Genomic DNA, 20,670 nt, shown 5'->3' with positions numbered 1-20,670 from the left:
TTTTTATTTGCCTTCTGGCTTTGAGTCTTTAAGGTGCACTTGAGCCTTATTTTCAAGCTTTTATCTGCAACCATAAGGGCTAGAATCTTGCTAGTTTTTTTTTTAAATGAGATTCTCACACAGCCACCAGAATCTCTAAGAAAAAAACCAAATCCCACAAGACAGTCAGTAACACAATGAGAGTTTTCAACCCATGAAATTAATCAAAAACCACACCTTTTTTTATAAAAGCAATACCAGTTATAAAAGCTGCAAATGAGTCAATATATTAGATGTAAATAATTCAGCTTCACCTAAAATAAAAGATGAATGCATTGTTACTGAGCAAAATACTAGTGAACCAGTTTAAGATTATAGCTAAAACTAGGTGTGTTTTCTTGATCTCATGTGGGTGTTTATTCAAATAGCATGAAATTTGCTCCTGTGTAGAAGCCCAATATGTAGGCACCATTTAAACCTTCAAAACAAGTAATAGGGCTTAAGCAGTGACTTATCCTTTTGCTGGTCCTCTGCACAAGGATGAATTTCTGTACAGAAAAACAAACTACATCATAGTATACAGATGATAAGAAATATTTTTGTGGGTTAGGGATGTCTTTATGTGGTAAAGTCCTCATGTATAGAAGTACTTCACAAATAGATACCACGGTGATTGGGCACTTTAGATAGATAGGATTTCAGTGCACAAAATCTTCAGAAGACTTCACAGTTCTAGTGGCTTTTAAAACCTATTCTTAATTTAGCAATCCTTAACTGCTGTTGCAAGTCCTTTGATATGGAGCTATTCAGTCTACAGAAATTACAAGCTACACTTAAGTGAAATACATTCCTTGAACTGGAAATATTCAGTTTGTAAAGCTTACAGACTCCATCAGCTGTGTCTGTGCAGGAGGGTGCATTGAATGGGAACATTTTTAACATCATTAGGATGCATTTAAAAATTGAAATACAGATAGAAAAGCTCTAGTGAACATGCAGAAATTGCCATCTTTATGCATTAGTAGTTTAAAAATACTGCCCCAGTTTTCAGTTTGATTTTTAAGTCTCAAAGGAGGCAAGTTTGAAGTTTCTCACTTCAGCCATTTGAGTAAAAAATTTCTGATCAGAGCATGTAGGGAACTTAGGCCCTGATCCTATAATCAGATCAATATGGACAGGTCCTTGCACCTGCAAAGATTAGATTGCAGAATCAGGGCTTGAGTTTTTCCCAATGCTTATGTAACTGAAAAGTGGTTGAACTAACTTTGTTCTAACTTTTTTTTTTTAAATCACTTATGGTTTGAGACCAAGTATAATAAATTTAGTCCCACACAATTTGAGAAAGTTATGAGCAACTGAGTAGAGGGGTTAGATTGACAGCTGGAGTTTAGCTTTTATTAATATTATCAACAGCCAATGGGAGTTGGGTGCCTAAGCTGTCATTTGTGCCTTTGAAATCTCCCTCCACACTAATATAGTGCCAGTGAGCCTTTTAGAGTTAACATAACTTGGAAGGACCTGGCAGGTGGAGGAGAGCTTTCTATTTTTGGTGCTTTATGTAGTCCCTAATTTACCTCTTCTTTGCTATGAGCTCTTCAAGAAGTTATCTGAATCAGCCATCAGCTGAAGCCCCTGAGGAAGAACTCCAGTAGCAATGAGAGAGAGCTAATAAGATCCCTGCCCTTGGAAGATATGAATACATAGAGCATGGAGATTGTATCTAAACTGTGGCGTGAGACCAAACATGAGAGGAAAGCAGTGGGGAAGAGAGATGAAATTCTAGGAGTTGTTGGCCTGCCATACTACTGTATGGAACTGCAATAGTTGGATAATATATAGCCTGGGAGGTTCTGAAGGATAAGACCTGTGCATCCATGTCTCACTCCAAGTTCAGTCTCCTCAGAGTCAACTTTACAAACAGAAGTCTTCATGTGCTACTTTTTCACCTTGCAAGCGGAACAGTATTAGACTTGGCTATGTGAATTATGACTCATAATTTTGTTTCTCACTCTGGACCAGTTTTTTCTTCCAATCTTTTTGTTCTTCAAACCTGGGAGAGCAAAGACTCATGGGAATGAAAAACAAAACTTTAGGAGCTTTCCAGAACGCTGGTTTTAGGGGTCTGGTTTGAGTTTTGGGTATTCAAAGGATGGTGGGGGTGGTAGAAGTGGTATTGCCTTTTACGATCATAAGACTTTCTCCTCTTCAGGATAATGTGGTCGACAGAGTTAAAAAGGAGTTGTGATCATTTCCTCAGGCAGGGGCATCATTAACAGTGGGAACCCCTTTCCAGACTTGCCTTTGCCATCCATCTCCCCAGTGTAAAGCTTAAAGAAGCAAAAGTAATCTACATCCTACTGTTTAGCTGTATTTATTTTCCACGGCCTACAGCACCACTAATCTCAACGACGTCTGGGGTGTTTTGTGGGTGTTCCAGACGTGCAAGGAAAATAAACAGGGAACTCTGACTGTTAAATCCAGAGTTGGTGTTTTGGCCTCCTACATCTATGCATATGTTCTCAGTTTTATTAAGCATGCACAGATACATCATGAACTATCTGGTGGGCAAACATACTCTACATAGTGGTGTACTTGCTGATTGTATAGTCCTTCTAGGAGCTGTTTGAATGACATCAGCTCTTTTATAAACACAACAACAAATGTTAATGATGAGAGTAATTAACCACTGTAACAATTTTTCCACGTGTTACAGTGGATTCACCATCACTGACAATTTTTAGATCAAGATTGGATTTTTTTTTCTAACAAATATGCTCTATGAATAATTATGGGGAAGTTCTAGGGCCTGTGTTATGCAGGAGGTCAGACAAGATGACCACAATGGTCCCTTCTAGCTGTGGAATTTATGAATCTATAAAACAACACTCCCCTTTCTTTAAAAAAAATTAGTAATTGAGACTTGCTAATATTTTCTAATAAATTGGGAAAATACTTAATGTGCTTATCCAGCTTTATCAACTTTTCAAGCATGAGGTAAACTTGGAAGAAAGCATTACATGCAAGGAGAACACATTTTACTTATACTACTACAATTGTGATATATTGTTCATGATATGTGTGTGTGAACATAACAGCTTTGTCAGAGAGGCTGACACAGACACACTTCTGCTTGTGGCCATAGGTGAGTCAGGTGTTTGGGGAAAGCTCAGCTTGGAACTGAGCTAGCCAATTGCTTTTGATGAATAATGAGTTCTGGGTCATTCTATGGTTACCAGTCTCAGCTGTAAGAAGACTTCCTTTCTTCTCCTTGAATTCAACATGGTCATTTATTTAATTGATTGGCTGCTTTACAAGTACTTGGTCACCTTTCTTGAGCTTAAGTAGTGTAGCTTTGTGTTTTTCATCAGCTTCAGATAATCTTTTGTAGTTGTAGCTATACTATCATTTTTCTTTAGCTTTCCTTCTGTTGCACTACCACCAGGTGGTTGCAATGGTGGGGATAATAGTGTATATTAGTCACCAGCATTTCAACTCCTATGGCAGCTAATCCTATTCTGAGTTGTTCCAGCTGTCTGTCTACAGTAGCTGTCCTACTGTGGCTACCAATGGTGGAGCTGTAAAGGTGGGAATTTGAAGAAAAATGTTAGCGTAAACAAGGTCTAATTTCTTGTCCTATGGTAGATTAAATGGACAAACTGCAGGCAGTGTGATTTTTTTCCCCCAACATCTCTAGTTTGTACTGGGCATGCTCAGATGTATAACTCAGGTATTAGCATGGGGCTAGATTCTGCTACTTGTACTCATGTCAAGTAGGGGTTTACTCCTTCAGAAGTAATCCAACTGATGCAGGAGAAAAAAATGAAAGTTTGATTTTTCAGTTATATCAATGACATTGCTTGAGGAGTAAGGTACTACTCAACATGAGTATAGGGAGCAGAATCTGGCCCAAAGTCACTACCATACTAATGGTACATGATTTCATTAGGATAGTCACTATGGGTCTGATTTTGCAAGCCACACATTGGTGTGCATTCACTCACAGGAGCAGTCCCACTGAAATCAATAGGACTACATGGGTATGTGGTCATCATCATGAGTAAGTGTTGCACAAATGAGCCCTCTGAGACTAGTAACTCAATACCTATACTTATGCCCCACTGCCCAATTTAGCAACTTTAAGTATGTAACTTTGAAATAGCAAAGGGTTTCAATGGGAATACTCAGAGTAAGGCAGTGTTTTAGAAATTTACTAAGACCCACCAGTTTGAGCACAATTGTCTTTTATCTAATGAGCACTCATCACCATAGTAACTAATTGAAATCAGTGGGACCATTCACAGAGTAAGGTACTAGGCAATGCGAGTAATGGTGGTGTAATCTGGCCCTTACTTAGTTCATTTAAAGTGTATTTCAATGCTGTGTAGATCTGGCTGGTATTCTCAGGACACAGCCACTAACATGACTCATTCCAGGTTGATTAATTTGTGGCTTCATCTATGTATTACTTGGACTTGGTGACTATGGAGATACTGGAGTCTGCAGGTGCTCATGCTGATCCTCTTTTATCCCCAGCTGTTCTTCATCTGAGAAATCAAGCTTTTTCTCCTGTATCAAAAGATATCTGGGAAATCTCAAGTATTTCAAGTAAATCTTGATGATTTCTCTAGTACCTCAGGCTGTCTGTTTCCACAATAGATGACTGCGCCATTGCTATAGGATGACAAGTCTTGCTGTCCTCCAGCTCTTATCTTCTGTCCTTGGGTGGACTGGTGTCCTGGCAAGGGGTTTTGAATGTCTGTAGTAATACAATATTTTTATTTCCCATTTCTTAAGCTATTTGAGTAAGTGCGGTATTTGATTATCTTTGAGAAACTGAAGTCTAATGGGAATTAAAATCCCAGCTTGTCTGTCTATTAACATTTGTGCTAGGGAAGACAGTCCTTTGCTTGGTGTATTTAAGATTCAACAGGGCTAGATACAGATCTTTACTGCTATGTTTAGCTTTCTTAACACTATTTTTTACTGCCTAAGTAGCTCTTTCGGCCATCCTATTACTCTGCAGGTATTTTGGTGACAAGCTTAGTTACTATAGTGATAGGTGCTGTGGAAAAACCCCAGATAAATAGATAGAATTAATGTGCTCAAACTGATAGGTCTTAGCAAATTACTAAAATTCTGCCCTAGAAGACTGGCATTCATAGTCAGTGATCAGAACCTCTGGAATACTGTATATGCATATTGCAATTTGATAAGGGTTATCACTGTTCAGCTACTTCTGTTTGTTAGGTATGAATTAGAGTATTAGTAAATGGGTTTCTCTTTCAAATTCAAACAAGTCCCCTGCTTAGGTTATGTTATGGTCTGTTCGGGACTTCATGACCTTGCATCAGCAGTTTTGTTTGTACTTTACATAAGAGATTATATCTATACTGTGAGCACATCAAGTAGCTGACCATTTAGCCCAGGCCAGAAAAAATACTTTCCCCTTTGCTTGTGCTTTCCATTACATAGGTGGCTACTACGTATTTCAGACTTGTCTACTCCAGGAAATGGGTCCTTTGATGAAAATGAGTCCTGCTGAACCAGTATTGAAAATTGGTTTAAGTCTCAGCTAGTGTAGACTGGACAAAACTGTTATCTGTTCAGCAAAAAGTGACTGCAATAGGGTGGAACCAATTCAAGTTCTGAGCTTCTTTATCAGTGCTGGTGACTTGCCACCCCTGGGCCAAGTCTTCCTGACTGAGGTTTTAAAGAATCAAAATGCCTGAAGAAAGCAGCTAGTACCAGGAGGAGGAGATCTTACAAGAGCCACTGAATGTTTTTATTGCAAAATAGAGAAACTGCTGTATTTGGGGATTGCAGGGTGGCTGTTGGGTGGATTTTTTTCCCCTCATGGATAAATGCCTGTGCTACAACAAAAATAGTGAGTTCAGTGTAAGATGGAGAATGTTTTGTGCCTGCATGCGAATTAGGTGCCAAGCCTGCAACTCATATCATTGCCAGTAGACGCTATGGGGCACACCAGCAAAACTGAAACATTCACATGTGTTGTGGATAACATTTTAAAAATACACACACCTTAGCCCCTGGGGACCCATCTATAGACCCTATTCCAAAAAACACTGACAACCACGGTATTTGGGGCATAGATAGGGCAAGCTCCACAGCTAGAGCTACGCTGGTTTACGCAAGCAGAAGATCTGGTTTACAGTGCTTTTAAGCTAAAGATCTCAGAGGGCTTAAAACAAGTGTAAATAATGGTATCACCATTTAACAAATGGAAAACTGAGGCACAGCAAGGTTAAATGTCTTGCCCAAAGCCAAACAATGAGTCAGTGGTGGAGCTGGAAAGAGAACCCGTCCCTAGCTATTCTCTACAGTATCCTCTCCTCTGGATTTAACAGTGATTTGGGGATAAACAATGAACAGCCATCAAAAGCAAACTTTGATATTGCAGGATTTCATACTGACGTTTTTTGAGGGTAAAACAGATTAAAAAATCAATCCATGTGGGAAGTGTGTTTTTTCTAGCCCTTCCTCCTCCTTCCCCCACTTCCATTCTCTGAACTGTGGAGGCATTTGAAGTTTTCTGCACAGACTGTCATCCCCGAGGATGTGAATCGGCAGCCAGAGGATGGACAGGAAGTTTGTGTTCTGTGGTTTCTTTTTAGGGACATGTCTGTCTGGAGGCAGTTTTTCCTTTTTAAGTAGCAGGGGGCCTTAGCAAGTGGAAGAAAGGTGTTCTTGACAAGGCATGATAAAGGACAAGTCTGGTGAAAGCAGTTGGGAAGAAATCTCCCCTATTTTAAATGCTTTCAATTGTGTGATAATGGGGTCTGTGGCAGGCATCCCTGAGAAGAAATTGGACATTGGAGACAGTTGGAATAAAATATGTGGCCTTCTTAGACTCTTTTTTTTTTTTTTTTCATGTCCTCTTCTTAATTTAGAAGGGCCACGTTTCTGTTTTTGACCATAGCTACAGAGAGAATCCGCAGCTATGGCTGGTCAAAGAATCATGCCTCATTTACACTGCATATAGAATAATGTTAAGTGTAACTGGGATCTGACACAGTTACAGGTATGTGGAAATACAGTGGAAGTACAGTTTTCTTTGCAAAACTATTTATTCTATTCTGTTCCATTCCTTGGATTGTGCCCATCATCATGGCATCCAAATGCCTGCCAGAGTTAAAATAAACAAGGAGACTAGCTTCTGTTATGAGGTTTCCTCTCCATTCCTCTGCTCAGAGGGAAAGATGAGGTGGATGTGCTTTCTTTTTCTTTTAAATAAATATATAAATTATCTACTATGTCATGCCCTACTTCATGGAAAAACAAGGGTGGAGAAGTGAAGCCAGCATATAGTGAGATTCCTTGTTATACTTTGGGTTGTCTACATTCAAGATTTTTAACTTGACAGCCAATGAACTCATGGCAGTTAACGCCTTTGTAAGTGCTGTCTGGATGGTTTGTCCCAGGACACAATTGTTTGTGGCTTACCCTCAATATGCTGTACCAGTTTTCTCTGGGTTGAGCCCTACCGTACACCACAGATGTTTGTGTCTTGGAACAAATGTTTGTGGAGTTCCAGACTAGTGTGTACAAAGGTGAGTTAACTTGTCAATCTTGAGTTAAAAACTCTAGTCTAGACATACCCTTAGCTCCTATGGGAGTGATTTCTTGGACATCAACCAAGAAAGACCTGTCACCTGCACATACAAATGTCATCCTTTCAGTAGACAGTTAAATTGTTTCTGAGGAGTGGAGATGTCAAGAGAAGTGGTCTTTTAGGTATCCTGGTCTTAGAGCATTTAGAGCCTTGAAAATATGGATTTAGATATTAACTTTAAACTTAATGCAGTGTTCTGTAGGGAGATAGTGAGGAGAGTGGAGAATGGGGTTTGCAAGTGATTCTAGGCCAAAGAGGTGGAGCAGAACTGTTGCTGTATTATGCACCAGTAGCAGTTTTCTCTGGGCTGATGCTCTGAAGTCCATATAAACAGCACTGCAACATCTAATCCAGAAGTAACAAGGGCATGTATGATCAAAATTGGGTCATGATCAGTAAGGATGTATTGTTGTCTCCTAGCCAGAAGTGGTAGGATGCATTTTTTCTTGGATGATGGTACGTGTGAGTCCAGAGCCAGCAAGGCATCTAAAACCACCTTTGAACTGCAAGGCATCTTGATGATTTGTGGACCTAAGTCTTTGGCTAATGGAGGCAGTTCTGTGGTGGCAAGCTATTCAAAGTGTTTTCCCCTTCCTTCTAGTTAGGATTTAACTTCAGCCATCTTTTTCTCATCCATGCCATGAGTGATAGATGGCTGTAATCTTTGAACAGATTACCCCAATGTTTTTGAGTGGAAACAATGGCTTTTGGTTCCTGCCTGGCTAATTTTCCCACTTTGTTATGGCATCCCAGGAAGCTATTGTGTGACACCTGCGTATGTGAGTTCATTGGATTTTTGTAACATTTCCCAATCTTGATTGCATTGAGTACTGTTGGGGGACCCTTTAGGATTTCACTTTCCCCCATTAAAGATGAAAACAGGAGTGTAAGCTTTTAACTTTATCAGCCACTGAGCAAAAAGGGAATGAAAGAATTTTCTTCAGGTTCCCATGGCTCTAATCTCAATAGGCTTTGATAATATAACAACTGGGAAAGGGCAGCATATTGTGATAGACAGTTTAATATTACCTGCCTGCTGTGAAGTACACTGGCCAAACTAGAGAACTGCAAAGTATAAATTGTCTTTTTAACATTGATAAACAGGTAGGAAAAAAGAAAATATTACATCTTAATTTTAGTTCTTTGCTGGGATCAGCAAATCTGGTTAATCTTTGAGCTATTCCTGTTTAATAAATCTCCTAGCCCCATAATAATTATTTCTTTAACCCTTAGGAGGTTGATACTTTAATCTGTGATATTGAGACAATTGCACAGCAGCCTAGTGATGCCAGTTTTTACCCATTTTCATTATGTGAACTAACCAGCCAAATGTCTGTCTACCTTCTCCAGCGGTTCTTAAACTTATTTATAGTGTGCACAACATTTTAATACAAAGGTGGTCTTGTGGACTCCTCTCCTCCCATTTGTCATAGAGCAGACCACTTTCCCCACCATTTGTGGTCATTTAACATCACTGTGGCAAGTACATGGAAAAGTGATATATTAGGAGAATAGTTGGGTGTGTTTTAGCTGTTGTTTAATGCAGTATAGCATATAGCGATACGGAGGAGGAGCCAAGACCACCATGCAATCAATCAGCTGTTTGTGAACTTCCTGGTCCAATGGTGTCTTACCTCTGACATGTTGCTTGCATAGTCTTCTGAGGTTCTCAGTCAGGCCTGTATAAACAGAAAAGAATAAAAAGAACACATCATATGGCTTAATCAGCTGATGACAGAGGCAATGTAACTGCCTACAGGTATTGTATTTTAAGGTTCTAAATACCAAGAAGGAAGGAGGATAGTTCAGGAACATCCAAGGAGGTGTATGTCTAGGAGTCATGGGATGAAATTAAGTAGTGGATAACTTAGGCTGAATAGCAGGGAAAAATTCCTAACATTGAGGTCTATTTGAATGTGGAATAGTCTAGGGAGAGTGGTGGAAGCTCCACTGCTTGAGACATGTAAAAACAAAACCAGAGAATATAATACTTCATAATAATAAATGACCACAGTCACCAGTATGTTCCATCTGCTTTGTGCTGCCCTGGCAACCCAAAGCAGCCGTAACCCTGGCTTTGCTGGTTTTGTCAGTGGAGCAGCACAAAGCAGATGTAGCGTACTGATGAATTGTGCCAACGCCTGATATTTAGGGTGATTTATCACTTTCCATGGAAGGATCTAAAAATATTGTACAAAGGTGGATATTATTGCCATTTGCTAGAGGAGGAGCCTGAGGTGTACAGAATCTGTAACTTGCCCAAGGCTACAAGGAAATTTAGAAGGAATTGAGGAATAGAAGCCAGGTGTCCTGACTCCCAAGCCTTTGCTCTTACCACTTGACACTGGGCCTGATTCACTAAAATGTTTACTCCAATTTTATGCCAGCATAACTCCATTGATTTCAAGTGAAGTTATGCAGTGGGGAAACAGGCCCATTGCCCCTAGTGCTACAAAGAAAAATCCTGCACTGGCAGGGGGCTGCATTTGATAAGATCAATAGACCTGTCAGTAAAGGCTTATTTTTCTATAGCACTTTTCATCTCAAGATTCAGAAGTGCTTTTCAGTATTAATTAAGTTGCATTCCTCTGAATTAGGTAAGAGTTATATAGGAATAACTTCACTCACCACTGAAATGCAGCTCTCTCTTGAGTGGAATGCAGCAGCTGTTTAGTAACACACATAACAATTTAGTTACCTGTAATGATGGCAAATGGTCAGAACATTGTTTTCATGTCACGTTAAAAAGAGAAAAACAACAAAAAAAGGATGTTCCGTTCAGCAGGCTAGTATCTTCTAGCAACATGATATACCTCGGAGAGAGATGTGCCACCTACTGAAGCATCAGCACCACTGCCTGGAGCACTTAGATGGTCCCTGGTGGTTTCCCATTCAGCCTAGCCCTGTGAGATTTGAAAGGATCACAGCACAGTGTGGTATAACTGCATGCTGTCTCTAACTTGTGTGATTCTTTTATCCCAGTCTGGTGGGGTAACGCAATGCCCCTCTCTCTGCGCTCCAGGTTGCGGGAGAAGAATAATTTGCCTTAATCAATACACTTGAAATAAACTGAAAGAATAACCCCCAAATAAATATTAGTGCGAAAAAGTGCTATTTGCATAATATGCCATTATTAGTAGAGACAAAGGGACAAACATTGGCAGCTCTTAATTATGTGCACATTAATGATACATACCACTTTAGACGAAGGAACATCGTAAGTCTATTTCCTATCTTAATTTTGTGCTGTGCTGTTTGAAATGCTAATGAAGCCAGAATTCTCAAAGGTCATAATCTGAATACACTGGGTATTTTTTATTTAGTTTCAAAACAATTAAAATGAGGTTCAGTTCCTAATTTTGCTAACTATGTTAGCTTTTCCGTTAATTACTGTGGGTAGGAATGTGTCCTCAAACTGGTCATTTGCAGAATGGAAAGGCACTTTATTTTCATTTAGATCACTCCTTGGTGTTTTCTTCCTTGGGATGTTTTCCCCACATTGATTATGTGAAAGAATTGGTGGGGGGTGGGAGGGAGAAAAGAAAAGTGCAAATTTAGCAGAACCCAGCATTGCATTTTCCAAGGAGCCATTTATCATCTTTAGAAAGTTTTGGTTCTTCACAAATAATAAAGAAAAGGGTTGTTAATTGCTATATTCAACTAATTGACAGAATTGTGTCATGAAAGAGGGAGAATTTCTGCATTGCCTTTCCTGACGACACTTGAAGGTTGTTCTAAACTTTTTGTTGCTGCTAAAATAGGAAATCATCGCTTCTCTCTGTTCATCATTAATCCTGTGGCTGACTCTTTTTCATTTGGTTTTTAAAGTATTAAATGACAGGGAAGTTGCAATTCATGTAAGTGTGAAAAGAGGAAGGTAAAGAATGTTTCTATTGATTTGGTTTGTATGGTGTAGTTGTATAGTTTTGCAATACACATTTCAATGTTCTAAGGTATTTATAGTGCCTGATCCAACTCCTACTGAAATCATTTGGAGTCTTTCTATTCACTTCAATGGAAGGTAGCTGATGGCCTAAATATCTGTTGTTAAACTCCAGATAGTGGTTTCATATATTAACCTTAACTGTGCCCCCTATAGATTCTTAGTATTGTATGATTTGAGACCTTCACCACTTGACACATGCAGTTTGTCTGCTCTGTTAAGTATATGAATGCCAATAGTATGGTCTTCAGTTATATGATGATATACCTACCCTTCCAGTTTACAAGTGGAAAATGTTAGGATAGGTTAATGCAGGTTCTTTAATCCATCTGATTAAAGCCTGGTGCTGGGGTGAAAAAAAAACTGTCCCAAAGGGTTTTGCACAAGTAAATTCATATATTGGTGCTAAGCCTGTGCATGTGCACAAAAGAGGCCGGTGTAGGCCTCTTTGAAATGAGCCCTTTGTTTCTCATATTTAAGTAGGGATCATCTATTTCCATCTTTACTCCCTAGAGATGTATGGTCCTGCATGTGTTATTTTTAAAATGAGCATATGTTTACCTTCACAGTTGCAAATTTCCTTAACATTTCCACCACATTACAACAATATTTAAACAGCAACTTTTCAAACCTTAACATCATTCAGTCATGAAAGACATAACCCAAGTCTCTGAACTGAGTTCAGTGTGCACATAGCACTTAAGTGTTGCATAGGCTTTGTTCTGCCCCTCTGCATAGGGATGAATTTTACTCTTTGATGTTCTGTTATCCTGCCACACTGGGGAGTGGGAGGGCTGTGTTACAGATCTGCAAATTCTTGGTAAGGCTCCCAAAATAAGGCTACCTATGGTCTCCATAATCCAAAAATGCAGGGCCCTAAAACCACTCTCTGAGGTGATATGACCAGAAAAAAATCAAGTGGGATCTCCATTGAAAACTTCCTAAATCCATGTAGAGAGGGGTTTGCATGTGTGTTTGTAGGAGGAGGAGTGGAGTTGTGGGGGCAACAGGGGTGTGGAAAAGTATCTTTATTCAGAGTTCAGGGCCAGACTGACCCAAACATTGATCCCAACTTAATCTGTCACAGACAGACCTAAAGCCCCATGGGAAGACTCTATAATCCAACAATACTGAATGGTAATGGTGACTTTGCTGGAACAGCACATGTTGGGATGTAATGGAATAAGAGTTTGACAATCACAGGGGCATGTACCTGAGAAACAGAAAAAATAGGTACGTCCAAATTATTTATATTGTAAAATGTATTTTTTTTTTTTTTGCTATTTGCATAGCTTCAAATACCAAAGCATCTGACCATCCCAGACTCTCTAGTATATTTTACTCATAGCCTTTAAGGTCAGAAGGGACCATCATGATCGTCTAGTCTGACCTCCTGCCCATCGCAGGCCACAGAACCTCACCCACCCACTCCTGTAATAGATCCCAACCTCTGGCTGAGTTACTGAAGTCCTCAAATCATGGTTTAAAGACTTCAAGTTACAGAGAATTCACCATTTACACTAGTTTAAATCTGCAAGTGACCCATGCACCATGGTGCAGAGGAAGGCGAACTCCTCCCCCTCCCCCCCCAGGGTCTCTGCCAGTCTGACATGGAGGAAATTTTCCTTCCTGATCCCAAATATGGTGATCAATTAGACCCTGAGCATGTGGGCAAGACTCACCAGGCAAATACCTAGGAAAGAAATCTCTGTAGTAACTCAGAGCCCTCCCCATCTAGTGTCCTGTCTCCAGCAGCTGAGGATTTTTGCTACTGGTAGTCACCAGTGGGCCACATGCCATCATAGGCTGTCCCATCAGACCATCCCCTCCAACTATCCTCACAACAGCCCTCTGAGGTAGGGAAGTACTATTATCCCCATTCTACAGATGGGGAACTGAGATGCAGAGAGATTAAGTGATATGCATAGGCAGAGGTGGATTAAGATTTCTTAGGGCCCTGGGCACACAGAATTTTTGAGACCCCCCATACTCCCTTTGCCATGGGGCCCTGCCTCCTGCTCCTCTCTCCATTCCTTTTCTCTTTTCCCCCCCATCCCATTCCTTTCTCCACTGCCTCTTTCCCCTCCTTCCACCTTCCCCACTGCTGCTTCCTCTCACTTCACCCTATTCCCCACTGCCTCTTCCCCATCTCACTTTCCCACTGCTTCTTCCTCCCACCACCTCCTCCCCCATTCTTTCCCCACTCCCACATTCCCCTTCTCTCTCCCCACCCTCCCTTCCCCATTGGACCGGAAAGTCCAGTCGAAATGGGGACCCGGCAGTGTCCAGTCAGCAGTGCTGACACTAAAAGTCTGATTACTGGAGTAACCACAAGCAGCTGCCCGCCAAGAGGGCAAGAAGAGCAGCAGCTGCTGTTGGAGCCTGGAGGAGCTGCTCTCTGCTCAGCTGCTGGGGGACAGAAGTGGCTGGCTGGCTCCCAGACCAGCTCCAGCCTCTCTGGCAGAGAGGTAGTTGCCAGCGCTGTTGCTGCCTGGGTAGGGGGATCCTGTCCACCCTCCCGTCCCCACACTTGGCTCAAGAGACTGACCGCCCCCCCCCGCCCTACTGTGTCCCCACCTCAGCCTCTCACTTCAGGGGCTGACCCCCTTCTCCGCCCTGCCATGCCATGATTGGGCAGGCAGGCTCCACCTCAGCTCCTCCCAGCCTGGCTTTGCGGGTGGCAGGTGAGTCCTGGGATAGGAGGGAGCGAGTGATGGGGCAGATAGGGAGTGAACGATGGAGGGAGGTGGGGAAAGGAGTGAGCGGGGGGGTGGGGCCTGGGGGAAGAGGCTGGTGTGGGACCTATGGGGGAAGGGGCGGGGCAGGGATGTCCAGTTTTCAGCAATTAGAAAGTTGGCAACCTCAGGCTGAGCAGAGCTGCTCAGTGTAGGCAGAAATGGGAGGCGGAGTGACATATGACCTTATGTTCATCCCTACACCTTGCCCGTGTCCCCTCCCCGGCTCCTGACACTACAACCTCCCCCTCCCCTAAGCTGGGGTCCCTCTGCCCAGAACAGGACTCACCTGCCACCTATGAACCGGGCCTGGGAGCTGCAGCCACACACAGAGTCTGCTGGCCCCGGCTGAGCAGGGGCTGGTGCTGATGATGAGGTGCTCCCCACTCTCACCTTTCCCTAAGGCAGGTTTCTTTTGTTAAAAGGGCTATGCCCTCCCCCCAACCCCTGGGCCCCTGGACTCTCCACTTGTCCCAGGGGGGCAGGGATATGGGCTGGGGGTTGCTCTCAGGCACCCCACCCCCATGCCCAGGGCAGGTGGGGGGCATGGGGTTCCCCACAGCTCCCTGGGCAGCTCTGGCTTCCGGCCTGGCCAGGAAGTGGGGTTCCCCGGGGGGGGGGAGGGAGCAGAGGAGCAATGGGTGTGGTCAAAGTTCCAGCACTCCTGGGGGCCCCCAAATTGGCCAGGGGCACTGGGCAAGAGCCCATTGGCCCATGCAGCAATCCATCACTGTGCATAAGGACAAAAGAAGTAGAACAGGGAATTGAAGTTAAATCGCCTAAGTTCTAGGTTAGTGCACTAGTCATGAAACCATTCTTCACCTCTAAGATGCTCTACACTTATTTGTGTATTCAGCAATATAAAAAACATTGATTGTTTAAAAAACCTGCTGATCACTTTAAGGGGAAATTTAGAGTTTTAGCAGGTTTGGTATATTTTATAAAAACATGTTTATAGGATGCATGAAAATGCAAAGGGTAAAGTAACGTGGTGTAGACGCTTATTTACAAAAAAAAAAAAAATCCAGTTAACTGAGGCAAGGTCCTCTCAGTTTCTTGGCACAAAAAAAACCAAAACCAAAAAAACCCACAACAAAACAAAACAACCCCTCTTCTTGTTTTCCAAGCTAATTATGGATTTTTGTGAGCATACTTTGCTAATCGGGTTTAATGATGATACTAAACCCAAATCACATTATTATTTTCCAAAGCTGTGTTGGAGATATGCCACATTAACCCAACAGAACAAAGCACATAGACAACAGCAAAAACATTGGAGAAACAAAACTCTTATTAGCAGCTATGGGACTAGCCTCTTTTACAATGTGGCACATCCAGGGATTTGAAAATAAAGAAATATAAAACAACAAAAAACTAGAGCTGTCCTTGAAGTATATTAGAGAGGAGCCTATTACATTAAAGAGCAACTTCTGTGGGAGATTTAGTCCTGACTTTATCCTCATCCTTATCACGGTGTCTAATTGATTAGGCTAACAAAATACAAATAAGTAAAATGCTAGTCCACTTTGTAACACATTATTACAATACAGCACATTGTATTTTTCATAAGAATTTCTCCCCTGCGCATGCTGTCACCAGAACCTTCTCTGCAATTCAGTTACATGGCACCCAGTTACTTGAGCCAGGACCATCCCATCACATGGAAAAAAACATGGTAGAGGGCTCAAGGAAAGGAGGCTATTTCCACAAGGATCAGCTTGTGGAGTTCCTCTCCTGCCTCTCCATTAGGAGGCACAGTTTCAATGCTGCCAAGGTTTTATTCACAGACTTGTGATATTTGGTGTTATGTCCCTGGCTCCTGGAGTCAAGTCCCGACAAGAGAATTTCAGCTTTCATTTAAAAAAAAAAAATTCTAGCCTTTATGTTTGTGAAGAAAAAGCCTGAAAATATGTTTCTGAGAAACCAGAAGGCAAATAAAAAGATCACTCAATAATTGTTCTGTTCATTCCCTCTGAAGCAGCTGGCATTGGCTGCTGTTGGAAGACAGGATACTGGGCTAGATGGACCATTGATCTGACCCAGTATGGCTGTTCTTATGTTCAAATGTATTTTTAAAAATATCTCAAGCCAAATGTTGTGCTTTTCTGGGGTGTTGCTATGATTTTTGAACACTTGGAGTTGGTAATACTATAGCTAATCCCCAGAGAATAGTGTTCGGTGGAAGGTATTAATGACTGCCATCAAGTAGGTCTTTGATCTGTAAACAATCACAGGCTGAGTTAAAGCCAATGGATGTGTTTAAGCACTGTTCTTTCAGAATCAATGGAAGAGCAATTAAATGTACCTTTATGTAGTGAGAGAGCTGGAACCAAGAGGAGGCTACTGCCCAAGGCAATGGGCTGCATGGCAAGGCCTGATCAGAAGCTAAGCATGAGGGGGTTCCTTGAGTTCAAATAGAAGAGCTTGGGGATTGTCTGACAAGCTGTATGTGAGTGAGAGAAGGAAGCCAGCAGAAAGTAAAGAGAGAGCCTGCAGACAGAAAGAGAAGCAGTCATGAATGGAGCCCTGAGAGAGTTCTGAGTGAGAGCAGAGAGACGGAACTACTTGGGGCACAGAACTAATCAGAGGGGCAGAACTGAAAATTGTGAACAAGGAAACTGACCAGTCAACCACACACCTCATTTGGACCCAGAAGTACACAATCAGGCAGCAGCAAAGACAACCCCCCACCCACCCATGCAAATACAGTAAAGTACTGTGTTAAACGTAAACTACTACTAAAAAAAAAGGGGTGTGGGAGGAGCATTTTTCTTCTGCATAGTAAAGTTTTGAAGCTGTATTAAGTTTAATGTTCAGTAGTAAACTTTTGAAAGAACAACCAGAACGTTTTGTTCAGAGTTACGAACAACCTCCATTCCTGAAGTGTTTGTAACACTGAGGTTCTACTGTACATTCTTTGTAAATAAACAGGATTGCATAAGAATATACCTGATGCTATAATCAATTTCTCTACCCAAGAGAAACAACCTGGCAAGGCACCAAATGTTGACTGGGTCCAAAAAGAGGCAACAATAGGTCTGGAGAGCTGTGGGAGGCCATTTTTGTTGAGACCTTGTGTTTCCATGCTGACTCTAGCCCCTGGGAACCCCTCTCTTCTGTGTTCATAAGGAGAATGGTCCCATTAGACCAACACTTGCAGGAATCACCCTTGCCCGTTGCTGGCCATGAGGGAGGGCTTTGTGGAATTATTACAGCCTGAGATTTTTTTAGTTTAGGCTCTATAAAATAGGTGATGGCAGGGAAATTATTTGCATTACCCCTGTCGCACTTACTCTTCCCCTGTCTCTACCATCTTCTTCATGTGGACCCAGATTGATGGAATGCCTTCCTCAGAGTTTTGTGTGTGTGTGCATGCTTGTATGTATGTGTGTGTTGGGGGCGGGGAGAAAGGGAAGTGCAGGGGAAGGGAATGGCACAGAAGCAGATGGCTGTCCTCCCCCTTTTCCCAACTTCTACATAAGAGTGGGCAGCTCCTTGTGTAGTCTTGGATGATCTTAGGCAAGAATTGCAACTTACCATTTAAAGATAACCTGCACAACACAAAAAATCACAATTTTTTGTTTCTCTATTATGTACAAATTAAAAAAATTAAGAAAACGTTCTGTTTATTTTTTTTTAACATTTCAATTCATTTATCTTGGAAGCCTCTCTAGATGACAGGGGGTCTGATAGGAATATAAAATCACAGCTGCCACATAAAATTAACTGGTTTAATTGAGATGGGGAGTAAATTTTGGTCAGACTGTTTAAGACTCTTTTCTGGTTGTTTACATCTTAGTAACTAACCCTTGGGGGAAAACATCTTCTTGAAGAGCTGATGATGATAATGAAAAAGCTAATGGGATATTTTTTGTCCTTAAAAAACAAACAAAACACCAACTATTTCCCATTGTCTGGATATAGTTTTGCAAGGCATCCCCACACAGTATATGGCTCATTTGTGCTCACACTAAAGTCAATGGGAATTTAATCATGGGCTTGGAGGGGAATGGGATCAGACTATAATGTATCAAATATGTAATATTTATATATGTGTACACACATATTTACATACATACTCACATATATACACCTTTTTAATCATGGAAAGAAAATAAAACTATATGCGTGACACCATTTGTGTCAATCTATCATGCCACATATCCTACACCTAATTAGACTCTGATCAATACACTCAAGCAGAATAAGATACATCATGATAGATAGCATTGTACTAAAATCTTGCATTCAGGGAACCTGAAATATACCAGAAAGAACTTACTTCATCTACAATTTAGTATGTGCATTGTATTGTGTGCAGTGTAATAGGACCTGAGTTGATATAACTGTAGTAATCTACCAGCACTAAACAACTTACACAAGTAGAACTATGCTACAGGATGCCATCAATCTTTTCTCAATAGTTCAGAAAAGGAATCCATTTTCTTTGATAAAAGACCCATTGGTCTTGTGATCTATAAATCATCCTTTCAAAAGAAGCCCTTTGAAATATCAATTCCAGGTATTCTCTCAGAATATCATTTTATAACTTTTTCCAGTGATGGAAGATAATCCTCAAACGTATCAAAAAGGAAAATCCATACCATTTTTCACTGAGTTTCACAACTTTAGCAAAAGCTCTCTAAAGGCCCAGTATTCCATCTCTTGTCTTCTATACCTTGTGAATTAAGTCAGAAGCTTGGTGTCAAAATGGAATTTTTCAAACATGTGGGGAAGGGTGGAGTGATTGAAATGAAAACTGATTCACATAAAGCAGGGCTCTTTCCACTTGAAAATCCCAGTCCTTTTCATGTGAACCTGGAACCAATTTATTTTAAGAACTGATTTCCCAGTATTAATGTGCTTTAGGGAACCCTCTAGAATGCTTCCTCTCCAGTCTCTTGCAGAGGCCTCATTTCTTATAAGTCAGTTTTACAGATACCTTATACCCTGTTAATTATTTGATAAGTCAACCTAATGCTTTGGCTTCACTGACCTGTACCTGAATATTAGTCTGCTCTTCCGATAACAGTTCTGTATGGTAATTAGAGATGGGCTGAGGAATGTTTCTTTGGAGTAGCTTTTCAGTGGGAGTCAAACTTTGGATTTAAGGTTGAATCAGGGGTAGAGGTTAGATTTGGATCTGATTGCTTTGAACCATCACAAGCTGTTTTTCAGAGATGATTGCCCTAAAGCAGTGGTTTTCAAACTTTGTTTCTGGTGACCCAGTTGAAGAAAATTGTTGATGCCCGCAACCCAACAGAGCTAGGGATGAGGGGTTTGGGGTGTGGTCAGGGCTCAGGGCTGGGGCAGAGGGTTGGGATGCAGGGGTGGGGCTGGGAATGAGGGGTTCAGGGTGTGAGAGGTGTCTCTGGGGTGGGGCAGGGGGTTGGGGTGCAGTAGGGAGTCAGGGCTCTGGGCTGGGGGTGCAGCCTCTGGGGTGGGGCTGGGGATGATGGGTTTAGGGTGCAGGAAGGGGCTCTGGGCTGGGGCAGGGAACTGGGGCATGGGCTTACCTCCAGCAGCTCCCGGTCAGCAGTGCAGCCTGGGTGCAGAGACAGGCTTCCCGCCTGTCCTGGCATGGACAGTTATGGACTGCGCTGTGCCCTGGAAATGACCAGCAGCAGGTCCGGCTCTTAGAGGGAGGCATGCAAGGACTGGGAGCCGGTGCTCGGGGCAGCAAGCAGAGCCCCGTGGCCCCCCGCACCTAGCAGCCGGACCTGCTGCTGGCCACTTCTGGGGTGCAGCATGGTGTTGGAACAGGTAGGGACTAGCCTGCCTTAGCCGGGCAGTACTGCCAATGGTCAGCGATGTTGACCAGAGCTGCCATGACCCAGTGCCTTACATTCCACGACCTAGTACTGGATTGTGATCCACAGTTTGAAAACCACTGCCCTAAAGGGTGGAAACATCATTTGATTAGCTGATACAGCTAGATTTCTGATATTTTGACTGGCAGAAATTGTCAGATCAATGACACATTTTTATCATCTTGTCTAAATGCTTGCAAGAATGGTTATTTTGTGGGGTGGCATCCCTATCCAAACTAGAATCAGAAATTTGGCCCAGTGTTGCAATTTGGAATAACGTATCAGCACGGGTGAAAGTAACTTAAAGGACTTACCGGTACGCCAAAGTCCTGAGCGGGAGTGTGGCCTCAACCAGAAGAGGCAGAGCTCAGTGCCCTTTAAATCACCGTGGGAGCCCAGCCACCACTGGGGTAGTGCTTACTTTCACCTCTGCCTATCAGCAATCTGATACAATTTGTTTACTAGGCATATTCATTTCCTTTGAAAAGTGAAAACCTGAAAGTCTCTAAATGTTGTATGTGTCCTATCCTGGGACCTTTCCGGTCTTTTAGGATTTGTATCAGAAATCTTCTT

General features: G+C 42.0%; 1 long non-coding RNA gene across 1 annotated transcript in view; it reads right to left on the bottom strand.

Moving 5' to 3' along the window:
- The window catches only part of LOC128832248 (uncharacterized), a 32,856-nt gene extending 12,414 nt beyond the window's left edge, over positions 1–20,442 (bottom strand). The window contains exons 1-3 of the long non-coding RNA XR_008443940.1: positions 20,412–20,442; positions 10,238–10,307; positions 9,244–9,288 (exon numbers count right to left, since the gene is read on the bottom strand). This is a non-coding gene — a long non-coding RNA (uncharacterized LOC128832248). The remainder of the gene's footprint in view (positions 1–9,243; positions 9,289–10,237; positions 10,308–20,411) is intronic.
- Positions 20,443–20,670: the final 228 nt, after the last annotated feature.

This window comes from Malaclemys terrapin, chromosome 2 (assembly GCF_027887155.1).
Source record: "Malaclemys terrapin pileata isolate rMalTer1 chromosome 2, rMalTer1.hap1, whole genome shotgun sequence".
NCBI classification, from domain to species: Eukaryota; Metazoa; Chordata; order Testudines; family Emydidae; genus Malaclemys; species Malaclemys terrapin.
The sequence above is the reverse complement of the archived record's forward strand: the minus strand, read 5'-3'. Positions and strand labels throughout refer to the sequence as shown.